We start from the raw sequence: 14,314 nt of genomic DNA, 5'->3' as shown, positions 1-14,314 counted from the left end.
TCTTCACTTTCTGCCATAAGAGTGGTGTTATCTGCATATCTGAGGTTATTGATATTTCTCCTGGCAATCTTGATTCCAGCTTGTACTTCATCCAGCCCAGTGGTTCTCATGATGTACTCTGCATAGAAGTTAAATAAACAGGGTGACAATATACAGCCTTGACGAACTCCTTTTCCTATTTGGAACCAGTCTGTTGTTCCATGTCCAGTTCTAACTGTTGCTTTCTGACCTGCATACAAATTTCTCAAGAGGCAGATCAGGTGGTCTTGTATTCCCATCTCTTTCAGAAATTTCCACAGTTTCTTGTGATCCACACAGTCAAAGGCTTTGACATAGTCAAGAAAGCAGAAAGAGATGTTTTTCTGGAACTGTCTTGCTTTTTCCATGATCTAGCGGATGTTGGCAATTTGATCTCTGGTTCCTCTGCCTTTTCTAAAACCAGCTTGAACATCAGGAAGTTCACGGTTCACGTATTGCTGAAGCCTGGCTTGGAGAATTTTGAGCATTACTTTACTAGCGTGTGAGATGAGTGCAATTGTGCGGTAGTTGGAGCATTCTTTGGCATTGCCTTTCTTTGGGATTGGAATGAAAACTGATCTTTTCCAGTCCTGTGGCCACTGCTGAGTTTTCCTAATTTGCTGGCTTATTGAGTGCAGCACTTTCATAGCATCATCTTTCAGGATTTGGAATAGCTAAACTGGAATTCCATCACCTCCACTAGCTTTGTTCATAGTGATGCTTTCTAAGGCCCACTTGACTTCACATTCCAGGATGTCTGGCTCTAAGTCAGTGATCACACAATCGTGATTATCTGGGTCATGAAGATCTTTTTTGTACAGTTTTGTGTATTCTTGCCATCTCTTCTTAACATCTCCAGTAATGTGACATAATTTTACATATATAATTATACTCATTTTTAATTTAATATATAAATAAATAATAGAAAAAATAATATAAATAATAGTGTCTACTCTCAGATGACTAAGCTATATTAATGCATATTTGTATACGCATTTACCTTAGCATCATTTTCTTGGGTATACTGATTTTCTTAAGACTCACATGCTGTGGTAGAGTTTTAGTATTTACCTCACAGCTCTTAATCCCCTGATGAAAGTTTTCTGAAGAATTAATCAATTCTAAAAGCAGGCATAATACACTTGCAGTGTATTCACATTAACATCTCCTTCACCCTTTGACTTTTGGGCTAATTACACTCATGATCCTTCTCTCTATGGACACCTTGAACTCAATGATTTTGAGTGAGTATGTTTGCTTCACTTTGCTTTTTTGAATTTTTCTGTTTAAATTTTTCTTTTTCCATTTTTCTGACAATTTTAAAAAGCGTATCTATAAATTGTTAATATCACCTTTCTTTTAAGCATTTATTGTTATTGAGGATACTATATAAGAAGCTTAAAAATCATGGGGTTTAATTAAATTCAAATGTATTTCTATATCTGGTGTAGAAACTGACTCATTTTTAAGGGCAATGTTACATTCATTGGCACTGTTATTTTTAACTAAGAATTTATTCTTTTTTTCCATTTGTCCTCTTCATCTAATATTTATACTTCCATTTTCCAAATTTAGGAAGTTTTTAAAAAGCTTCAGTGATTAAGAAAAATTTCCACTGCAAAGGAAATATATTATCATTATAAACCTTGTAACATTAATATCTGTAATAAAATAACAACACCAACAAATATTTGCATAACTTTCTGTATCATGCAAAATACCAATGTATTATGTCAGCAGATCAAAATAATAACCTAGTAATATGTAAATCAAGGACATTTGCAGATATTAAAATCAGAAGCCACAGACATTAAAGTCCTCCAAATAACTATTTGACAAGAGAAAAAATTTTACAAAATAATATCCAATACCCCAAAAATGGTTCCAGATAATTTCAAAATTCTCCAAACTCTTTGCCTATCATAGCTTTCTCTGAGGAAAACTTACATTTCCCTAATGAAACTCTTAACTTTACTACCAATCAACGGTCCGTCTAGTCAAAGCTATGGTTTTTCCAGTGGTCATGTATGGACTGTGAAGAAGGCTGAGCACCGAAGAATTGATGCTTTTGAATTGTGGTGTTGGAGAAGACTCTTGAGAGTCCCTTGGACTGCAAGGAGATCCAACCAGTCCATTCTAAAGGATATCAGCCCTGGGTGTTCTTTGGAAGGAATGATGCTAAAGCTGAAACTCCAGTACTTTGGCCACCTCATGCGAAGAGTTGACTTATTGGAAAAGACTCTGATGATGAGAGGGATTGGGGGCAGGAGGAGAAGGGGATGACAGAGGATGAGATGGCTAGATGGCATCACTGACTCCATGGATGTGAGTTTGGGTGAACTCCGGGAGTTGGTGATGGACAGGGAAGCCTGGCGCGCTGCGATTCATGGGGTCACAAAGAGTTGGACACGACTGAGCAACTGAACTGAACTGATGAAATCACAATACCTATATATAGGACCAATCAATGTACACTTAAGATGTATAAAGTACACATACACACTCATATATACACACACACACACACATATAGCACTTACTGTGTGGCAGGCATGATTCAGCCAGAGAAGTTTATAAAAATCCAGTTCTTATACTTAGGGGTTCTGTGGTAGCTCAGCTGACAAAGAATCCGCCCGCAATGCAGGAGACCCAGGTTCAATTCCTGGGTGGGGAAGATTCCTTGGAGAACTGGGAATGGTTACCCACTCCAGTATTCTGGCCTCTCTTCTTTAACTAAAGAACATTTATTTGTTTTTCACAAAGGCTTTATCTTGAGGATATAACTAAACTGTGCCACTGCCCCCCATCCCAATCTGAAGAAGGATTAGTTCAGTGGATGTTATCAAGCAGGAATGAACAGTTTGAGGGACTGGAACCAACATTAACTGACAAAAACCAACTTCCATCTAAATCATCATAAAAATGTATAAGTGAAAAATGGAGGGGGGGTGGTCAAAGGGGGTTTCAGATTGAACAAGATCATCACACTTTATCTAATACATTCATTTCTGGCTAGGGTATACCAAAATGGAAACAGGATAACTATAATACAAAACTTGCACAACAGCACACTGTACACACCTGTGTTCCAAGCTCACTCCCGTTCCTCTAATGCTTCCAAATGTGCCAGCCTGTTGGGCCTGTCGATTAAACAGCACACAGATTTTCTGTTTTATCCAGTCTTTGTCATAAGGCTGGTATGTCTGGGTATCAGCTCAGTAAACAAGGCAGATGCCAGGTCATCAATAAAATCAAACAACTGATTGATATCATATGTGATAGGCTTTTGGGATTCATTCTCTTTAGATGTTCTTCATAATTTTATAAACACCTTCCATACACTCATTCACAGATTCATAGTCAGCCTAAGTTCTGCCTTCTGGCCTATCGGTAGGCTGTACCAGCAAGATGGTGTGAGACTTCACGCCAAAGTCTCCCCCTGCAGCCAATGCCGACTCTGCCGCCCCAACGAGCTTATCCGCAAGGCCACCGACAGCCAATACTCCGGTATTCTGGCCTCGAGAATTCCATGGACTGTATAGTTCAGGGGTCGCAAAGAGTCAGACAGGACTGAGCAACTTTCACTTTCAAGTGTCAATGTACTGAAGAAGGTGGAACCATAGGAAAATAATTTTATACATGTTATCATAATGTAGGAGTCTGATAGAGGAACATGGACTTTTTGAAGTGCAAGTGAATTCAAAAGGAAGATCTTCCCAAGGGATAAAAGACAGAAAAAAAATCTTTCTTTTAGTTTGGCAATCTATCATAGCCAACGTGATTATATACCTTGTCAGTTACTAATTAGTATCTAGAAAAACAGGCATAAACTGGGACTTTCCTGTGTAAACCCAAGCTTATGGGGCCCTAACTTCCTCCAGAAAAAAAGACTATAGTATAAACAAGACTTACAAACAGCAATACCATTCTATTTATTCTCAGAAGTCACTCTGACATCGCTATCCCATGTATCATGTAGTGCTATCACACTGCTCATTTATTCACGACAAAATCTCAGGATCATTCTAGACCTTCCCTATCTGCTCCATAGATCCTATTATAATATAAAGCATGTAAAACATATCTGTTCTTTTGTTCCATCACAATTGTCATGACTCTGAATGGGATCTTGTCATCTTATCCCTAGACTTTTTCAGTACCTGCTAATAAGTCTCCTTTCCTTCTGCCTGTTATTGTCCATGAGGACCCAGATTAAATTACTTACAATCTGTATGTAATCATGGCATTCACTGGGACTCTGGGTTCAGTACATATACATTGACATATACATTCAGTACATATACATTGACATATACATTCAGTACATATACATAGGCTTCTCCTGATTTGCCCCACCCATCAGTTTGCTTTCTAACTTGCTGCTTCTTTCTCACTCTTTATATTTCAGACTTAATATATCCCCAAATAGAGATACTTTTCTTCTACCTCTGATTTTTCTATATGCTGCTTCCTCTGCATATGTATTAAACATAAAGGTTCTCATTTATAATAATAATCCAAGATGACACAGAGATGGATGACAAAGGGGATAATGTAGAGAGGAGGAAGTATTTTAAAATAAGTTAGGAAAACTTACATCAGATTTAGTTCAAAATTAGAATCAGGTGGACAATTAATCTGTTACATATTTATTATTTGTTTAGGATAGAAGAAAATCCTACATTAGATTAATTATATAATGTCTAGAATGTACCTTGAAATATTTAGAGACTGGCCTAGTATATATGCAAGTCATTGTGTTTTAACTGTTAAAAAAAAAAATGAAACTGCTCTACAAAACACAAATTTAACTACCCCATGAAGCTAACAGGTTCCAAGCCTTTATGAAAAATTCTATAATTTTTTTACTAGAGACTAGAGGAGAACTGTTAGTTTCACAGGTAAGGCTGAGAAGTCTAATAAGTTTGTATCCTACTGTTTGCCAAACCTACAAGCTGACTCCACAGGCTACATGACTGCGAATGTGTTTCTGGCATAAGCTCCCTTGTGAAAACTCTGAAAGCCAAATTTACCATCCTTAGCTGAGACGAGAAGCCACCGAGGGCATCAGTAGCACCTCTGACCTTGGAGGAAAAACCTCACTGTTGGAAGTCAGAGAGTCACCTTTGGACCTTGAAAGGCTTGAAAGAAATACTGGAAATCAGGAGCTCTATTATTCTCTAACAAAAACAAACCAAAACCACCAAACTATACTTAGTACATATCTACAGCAAACTTTTAGTAAATTAATGAAAACCCAAACTTTACATTGAATCACATCGCTTTGTTGTTCAGTTGATAAGTCGTGTCTGACTCTGCAACCCCAGGTACTGCAGCATGCCAGGCTTCCCTGTCCATCACTATCTTCACATCACTTTAGAATATTGATTATAAGTTGAAGAAACAAATTGGAAAGTGTGCCCTTGACTGTGAATCTCTAATACACCAAGATGAAATATGCTGAAAGCCATAAATGCAAGAAGTCAGCCTAATTTTCATATCAAAGTATTTTGATGTTGAGTGATATGGAATTTTGGTGATTACATACTCTATGAGCCAATGATTTATTTTTGCCATTCTTTTCAATTACAAGATACACTGCAGTTGTCCTCCCATAGTCCTGGTTTATTTATATTAGTCAAAACTTGAAAAACAACCAAGTGGTGCATCAAGTAATGAATGAATATACTAGTTGTGGTACATCCTTAGAATGGAGAATTTACTCGGCTATAAAAATGAAAGAACTACTGATTGATATATGCAACAGCATAAGTTCAAGAAAGAACACAAAGAAAAATGGATTTGAAAAAATAGTGAATGAATACTTCTCAAATTTGGTGAAAGTTTAAACTTACATATTGTTAATAAGTTCAGTTTATCTAAAGTAGGAAAATGTGAAGAAAACAAGACCTTGACATATCCTGAACAAATCATTAAATATAAAGGTAAAGAAAAAATGTTAAAGGTATCCAAATAAAACGGACACACTGCATACCTGGTTGCTTATATAGAAGACAAAAATAAAAAATAAATCCTCATCATAGTCAATGCAGATATGAATACAACTTTAAAGTGCTAAAAGAAATAAAATAGCTTTTCAATCAAGAATTTATACCCAAACATATTATCCTTCAAAATACGAAGATATTTTAGATTTTAAAAAAATGGTAGAATTTACTACCAGCAGATCTGCAGTAAAAGAACTGTCAAAGGAAGCTTTTCAGGCCAAAGTAAAATGATACCAAATAAAAACTCAGGTCTATAGAAAGGAATGGCATTATCCAAAATTATATATGGATAAATATTGAGATTATCTACAGTTGTAAATTGTTTAATAAGGCAAGGAAGAAGTAACAAATATATCTACCTAGCACCCTCTTAACTGGTCTTTGCATCTTTTCCAGAGTGTATTTTTCTTCAGCCTAATACATTCACTTGGAAATAAACTTCAAAACTTAACTAAGCCTTTATCAATTTCTTCAAATAACCATTTGTTTTACAATTATTAACTTCCTTAACTAAATGGTAAAAGATAAGACAGGTATTTTCTTTTGAAAAAAAAATACTTAAATATTGAAACATTATAATAATAGAACATAGCATGTTATATTATTGATATAATAATATATTATATATTAACATATAATCAGGAAATTACCAAAAAATGTTGTTATTAACTTTTTAAAATAGCCTGTATGCATTTAAGACAAAGGTATTGAAAAAGCCCAAATTATATTTAGGAAAGTCTTTAGGAATGGCAAATCTCTGTAAGAAAACATTCAATGTCAAGATTTAGGCTATCCTACATAAAATTTAGAAAGTACATAAAATGCAAGGTACATAAGAATATACAGTCAGGCCTTCTATATCCATAGGTTCAGCCAACCTAGGATTTCAATCCGCAATTGGTTGAACCCCCAGAAGCATCACCTGCAGATAAGAATAAATGGAAGGGCAACTGTACTCTGCCATGTTATATAAGGGACTTGAACATCTGAGGAATTTGATACATGTGAGGATCAAGAATCCACCTGCCAATGCAGGAGACTCAGGAGACATGGGTTCAATCTCTGGGTCAAGAAGATACCTTGGAGGAGAAAGTGAAAATCTACCCCAGCATTCTTGCCTGGACAATCCCACTGACAAAGGAGCCTGTCAGGTTGAGATTTATGGGATTGCAAAGAGTCAGACACAACTGAGTAAGTATGCAAGCACGAGGATCCTAGAATGAATGCCCCATGGATATCAAGAGGATTGTGCTCTTCATAGTCATATTTTATTAATTATATTATGTATATAATATATAATATATTATTGTGTAATTATAATAATCATTCTATCTAGTCAGAAAATTTGTGAAAATATTAGACACACATTTCTGAAGAGGCAACTAACTTAAAGAGACTGTTTAGCATCTAATCTCACTTTAAAGAGAAAATAGTAACTTTTGAATGTGAATCATAGAATAAATATGATTGTAAAGGATGAGGCAAAATTTTAATATAAAGCATCAAATGGTACTATAGACTAAAAGTAATCATTTTCTCCACTACTATCATTCTTCCTTACTTTCTGTGTCTCTTTTAAAAATGTTCAAATAAGTTCCTTAATTTCTTTATAGAGACATGATGATATTAACAGTAATTTTTATAATCCAATTCTTCTCTAAGTGCATTAAAGTTTAATGTAGTCTGGCAATGGCAATTCTAGCAAAAACATAATTTGCATAAAACATGAGGCAGCATGAAGCAGAGTTATTCAGAAGGGATTCAGGCTTCCGATGTTAACACTCACAATTTAATTCTATGCCATGAAAACACACACACAAGTTTACAATTCAGAATTAATAAAAGTTTCAATGTTTCAGAGATGGATCTGTCATACATCCTCTTTCCATCTAGATACTTCCAACTGTTCAGATCTCAGATATGAAAGTATACATCCCTGTAGATTACCTTAGAATAACTGTAAATTAAAGGTAATTTAACATTAAAATAACTCATATTATTAAACACAGCTCTAATGAATTTAGCAATATCACATATATACAGAGAATTTGAAATGCTTGGTATTAAAATAATTATGTTCAGCTATAAACTGCATCCTGATTTACCATAACAAATTATATGTAGAAGAGAGCATGCTGTCCTTGAGGAATTTAAAATTTATTATCAGACATAAGATCTGAAAAACAAAAGGAGTAAAATTCAGGATGGGACAAGCTGCTACTTAGGAATGAGAGACCTTTCATTTCCTGCTAGGATCTGATGAATCATGCAATCACATAAACAGAACAGACACCAAATTAATTTATTCATGTACTGATAACACCAGAATAGTAAGGAATGAGCTGCTTCTCCTCTCACAGATTAAGGATAACAAATGTAAACTTTAAACAGTTTAAACCTGCTCAGCCATTATTTTATTTTATGTATTTGTTTATTGTTTGGTTGGTTTTTTAGTTGGAAAGATAATTTTGTTGGTATTTATTAGTTTGCTTTTAAACAAAACTATAATCCACGTGGGAAATCAGTCACTTTCACAAATGCACTTTTGCTTTCTTCTCATACAAGTAATTATGTTTATCATAAACCTAATTCTTCAATACAATAGAGTGAAATGAGTCAACAAAAGTTTGCTTACACCTCTCATTTTACTCCCAAGGGTTAATTCCCCAAATTCAGAAATAACATTGGTGACAAATAAAAGCAATGCTGTATCATCTGTGTGGTTCTCCCAACTCACTCCTACCATAGAAACAAGCCTCACTGTGCTGTTCAAAAGTTAATCAGTACACCAGGCAGGCAGTGATCATATTTATGCATCAGAATAAAACTCAGTGGAGAAGGAAGGAACTCAGCCATAAACATACATGTATCCATTCTTCCCCAAACTCCTCTCCCATCCAGGCTGCCACAAAACATTGAGCAGAGTTCCATGTGCTAATCAGTAGGTCATTGTTGATTATACATTTTAAATATAGCAATGTGTTCATCCTGAAACTATCACAACATTGTTAATCAGCTATGCATACATGCTCAGTCGCTTCAGTCGTGTCCTACTCTTTGCAACCTCATGGACTATAGCCCACCAGACTCCTCTGTCCATGGGATTCTCCAGGTAAGAATACTGGAGTGGGTTGCCATGCCCTCCTCCTAGGGATCTTCCCAACCCAGGGATCGAACCAGCATCTCCTGCATTTCCTGCACTGCAAGTGGATTCTTTACCCACTGAGCCACTGGGGAATCCCTAATTGGCTATACATCAATGCAAAATTATAAGTTTAAAAAAGAAGAAGAAACCAGTCTTCTCTCTCTCCACTATGTGAGGATACAGCCAGAAATGAGTTATTTAAAAACCAGGAAGAGGGCTCTCACCAGACACTGTATCTATGAAACCTGGATCTTGAACACCCCAGCCTTAGAACTGTGAGAAATATTAATAAATATTTGTTGTTTCAAAACAACAACAACAACTCAATGAAACTCCTTGCAGATACACAACATTTTGGATAAATTACTCAATAGAGAGAGCAACTAATTGAAACTCCTCTCCTCATTTTTCCATATTTGATTGTGCTTTATCTTTTCCTGATGCTTCATCTTGATTGTTCCTGAGCAAGACCGGAGGGAAAGATTTATACTTGCCCAAATAGAAAGTTTAGGAAGTTTCACCCAAGCCTGTATTTCTATAAAACATACTGCCATTACCTGTAGAGGAATAGATCATTACAATACAAAGCTAATGGTAATTGCAATCTGTGTGAGAAAACAGTAATATCAAAGAAAAGTTAAAGCATAAAATTTTAAAAAGACACATTGAGCTTGACAGAAATGATCCTTTCTTTCACAGGTCTCAAGAGGATAGCCCTTGGTGAGAAACCATGCTGACATCCTGTATCAGCTCACCTTGTACAAGTGGATATAAACTTCACACAAAGCAGAAGCCAATTTTACTGTAAATTTTTTCATTGCTGCGATTGACTCACAAGACACTCATTTTCTTGTGGGTCCCAAAGGAGGGCAGTCACACAGCATTGTTTAAGCAAATGCATTACCGTGCAAGAGATGCCACATAAACCTTCCATCTTAAACAACAGATTCAGTTGTATAAACAGTATAAACATGGTTCTTTAAACAAGCACTTTAAACCAAAGAAAAGCTGTAGTTACAAGAGGAATCAAGACATTGCTTATAAAGACTGTTAACATAGGCACCAAGGCAGACTTCATGTACATATTTTTGAGTGCTTGCTCTGTGCTAAGTGATTTAAAGGAATAATCACACTTGATATAAGAACGTAACTGACACACAGAGTCTGACTCTAAATTCTGGGTTCTTGGTACTTCAATCTCTTTAGCGTTGATAGTTTTCAGCCCCAAATCTGGACTCCCTGAACTCCTGTTTTTTATGTTATCTGAAAGTTTCGCCCCATTCCAAACTCCAAGGTTCTTGCTTCTAGTTATTGGAAATTTAGTAACAATTAATATTGTGAGTTTTAGAAGATTATTAGGCCTTGATGGGCTTCACAGGGAGGACATTGATGAGGTCTGTTATTTCCAAAAATGGGAACCTCTACTATCCTCTATAAGCTCAGGCTTGGGACTCAGGTAACTTGTAGTTGTTGAAAGGTTTAGGACTGATAATGCCTACTAACCTATAATCATTGTGGCTGACACAAAGTATTAAAAATAAAAAGGTGATTATTTATCAGGTGTTTTTTTCACAACACACCTAAGCCAAATGAAATACCTGATGGTTCTATTTAGTAAGGAATTTGATCCAAACAACTTAGTAAGGTTTAGATTCTAACAATTTAGTACCATTAGAAAAACTGATAAAAATAAATTTAAAATATTTTATTTCATTTTTAAATAAGCACAATCACTTGCTAAGGAGATATATGTATCTGGGCTCTGTGAAATTTCTCCAACCCTGGAGTCAAACTGTGCAATTACACCTTTATTTCTTGTCCTATAGATATTGTTGCATTTCTCTCAAAAATTTAAATTATTGTGTAAGATCCGGTAAATCCACCATGGCATCCCAGAGCACCTCATTACTTATTCTTAAAACTGTACATGTAGGCATGCCAAAGGTAATTTTCTCCCAAACCTTTCACAGCAAATCAATAATCAAGATTTACCCATTCCACCATTTCAATACCATTTATTTATCCTTCCTTCTCTATATCTACAGCTATTCCACTACTTCATTCACTTTGCACTTGGATTTCTGGATAAGCTTTATAACTTCTACCCCAAGTTCCCTGACTCCAATCTATTTTCCATCTATATCTCAGGCTTTCTATTTAAAAACCCAAGTCTGATTGTGTCTTTATTAGACAGTGAAATCCTTCAAGGGCTCCTTTGTTTTTATGATCTGCACCCTGTGAACTCTAATCACTCCTTATGTTTTCACTCTCTCTCCCAGCTGTATTCAGAAGTTTACAAAGCCACATACTCTTGCTTACTTTGCTGATACTTATTACTGCTTTGTCCTAATAGAAAAATCTCTATAGTCCTTTATTTAACTGGTCAGTGTCTACAGAGGCTTCAAACATTAGCCCTACCATCATTTTCTTGATGTTGCAATCCTTATTGTGTCTCACTTGTCTGTACCAATATCATTCTGTGAAGATCTTTATAGGAACACTTTTAAAACATGTAATGTTCAGCCCAATTATAAGCTAGCACTTATAATTGGCCCAATAAATATTTGCTGAAATGATGAAATGCAAATGAATGAATACATGTCAATTTAGTCAATGGAGAAATGTTATACAAATCTTGTCAGAAACCTCAAGTAGACAGAAGCTGTCTTCTAGAATGAGTTTCCAGAGGTGTTGACCAATTCTTTGGGGGAAAGCTGCCATAATACATTTAGCATAAAACTGATCAAGCTTGATAACATGGTGCAAAACTCAATCACATGCAGATGTTCACAATTTAAGCTTTAACTCCCCTTTTCATTTCATCATGCTCTGACTATGTCATTGGGAAGCCAATCCAGTCTATTGCTACTGCAATAGTATATCCCAGTACTCTAATTTTTTCAACAAAGCCTGATATTCTGTAAAGTGCTACCATGCTAAAGATACATTTTTCTCGAAAGAAAAACTCCAAACCAACAGGATGACAGTCTTAGAGTTATCTGAGAACCATTGTTTCTATGCTATGGCCTCTAAATGACAAGCAAAATGTAGAAATCATAAATCTGACAAAGTCAGAAACCCAAGGAAACTTCAGAGACTGAGTTTTCAGAAACTGCAAGAGCAAAAATTAACCCTAACCAAGCATGCCTTCAGTAAGGTAGGTAAGTATCACTGGGTATTATCAAGGAAATTCTGCCCTTTGAGCCTAGGTAAAAGACCATAACAATGAACTGCGACTACACAATCCACCCAACCAGGAAATTACTAAAACTTCTTACTTCCTTGTTTATGGAAATTGAGTATGTGCTGTGACATCATCATATAGATCATATATCTAATGGTCTCAAACTCCTACTACCATCATCTTGGCAAATCAGTGAAATTCTAAAGTATCAATCATTTAAAATACTTCAATTATTCTCCTACCACATTACTCAGAGCCTTGATATTCTTTCCATGGGAAAAAGAAAGATGAGCTTTGTGGAACTCCTATAGAATCACCATTGGAATTTTTCTGGTACCTCTACATCTCAATCCTTTGAACCATTTGTGTAATGTTCAGATTGTCCTCAAGTTGGAGTCCTGAGGAATAAATCAGAAAATTTAAATAAAAAATCTCACCTTCCAATTATAATTAGGTACATCAGAAGTCTGATTAGGAAAGTTAACTTTATATGTATGTTCCTATTTCAAATTGATGGATCTGCCACATGGCTGTGAATGAGATTTTTCATAATTCATTAATAAAGGGGGCAACTAATGAACTAGCCATAAAATCTGAGAATGCTCATAGCAACATTTTGTATTACTACTTTAGAAAACATTCAGAGTGAGTAAATCAGTACAGCTATGAGACAACTGCCACTCAAAAAACAAACAAAAAAAAAAAACAAAAAAAAAAAAGGAAAGGAAGAGAGGGAGGAAAAGAAGAGAAAGAAGATGGGAGAGAGTGAGAAGAGAAAGGAGAAAGGAAGGAAGGTAGAAAAAAGAAATGAAAGAAAGGGCATTAGTATTTTTTTATATATATTTTTGAACAACTATTAGTCTAGTCAAAGCTGTGGATTTTCCAGTAGTGATGTTTGGATGTGAGAGTTGGACTATAAAGAAAGCTGAGTGCTGAAGAATTCATGCTTTGGAACTGTGGTGTTGGAGAAGACTCTTGAGAGTCCCTTGGACTGCAAGGAGATCCAACCAGTCCATTTTAAAGGAGATCAATCCTGAGTATTCATTAAAAGGACTGATGCTGAAGCTGAAATTCCAATACTCTGGCCACCTGATGCGAAGAACTGACTAATTTGAAAAGACCCTGATGCTGGGAAAGATTGAAGGTGGGAGGAGAGGGGGACAACAGGGGATAAGATGGTTAGATGGCATCACTGACTCAATGGATATAAGTTTGAGTAAACTCCAGGAGTTGGTAATAGACAGGGAGGCCTGGCGTGCTGCAGTCCATAGGGTTGCAAAGAGTCGGACGTGACTGAGCGACTGAACTGAACTGATTAGTATCAGTGTCTTTTCTTAGATGCTTCCTTCAAGGAATATCCAGCAAAATTAAAGTACTTTATTCGAATTGCCAGCCACTGAAGAGGTGTCCAAAAAAATTGAATGATGCTTCTCTCCCAGGTACACTGCCACACAGTCAGCCAAATGGAGCACTTGGTCATGTAAGCCTGGTAAGAAGTACTATGTCTCATAAAAAGGGTTAAAATATCCAGTCCTAAGTTTTTCAGATCACTGTGTGTATTAGTCATTCAGCTGTGTCTGACTCCCTGTGACTCCATGGACTGTAGCCCACCAGGCTCCTCTGTCCATGGAATTCTCTAGGCAAGAATACTGGAAAGAGTAGCCATTCTTTTCTCCAGGGGGTCTTCCGGATCCAGGGATCAAACCCAGGTCTCCTGCATTGCAGGCAGATTCTTTACCATCTGAGCCACCAAGGAAGCCCCTTTCAGATCATTACCTTATTCATTCAACTATTTGTTCACATATTTAGTCAATGTTGGAGAATCTTTTCTGTGCAAGGTACTAAACTAAGTACTGGTAATATAAGAGAGCTAAGGTCTCACATCTCAAGAGAATTACATTAAAATGAGAGTTTGATCGGTATTGCTTTTAGATCTGAGCCCTAAATGATGGCTTGATC

General features: G+C 36.1%; 1 pseudogene; it reads right to left on the bottom strand.

Annotated features, from left to right (window-relative positions):
- Positions 1-3,020: 3,020 nt before the first annotated feature.
- LOC105000698 overlaps positions 3,021-14,314 on the bottom strand; it is a 27,763-nt pseudogene continuing 16,469 nt past the window's right edge.

The sequence above is a fragment of the Bison bison genome, unplaced genomic scaffold, assembly GCF_000754665.1.
Source record: "Bison bison bison isolate TAMUID 2011002044 unplaced genomic scaffold, Bison_UMD1.0 scf7180017864373, whole genome shotgun sequence".
NCBI lineage: Eukaryota > Metazoa > Chordata > Mammalia > Artiodactyla > Bovidae > Bison > Bison bison.
The sequence above is the reverse complement of the archived record's forward strand: the minus strand, read 5'-3'. Positions and strand labels throughout refer to the sequence as shown.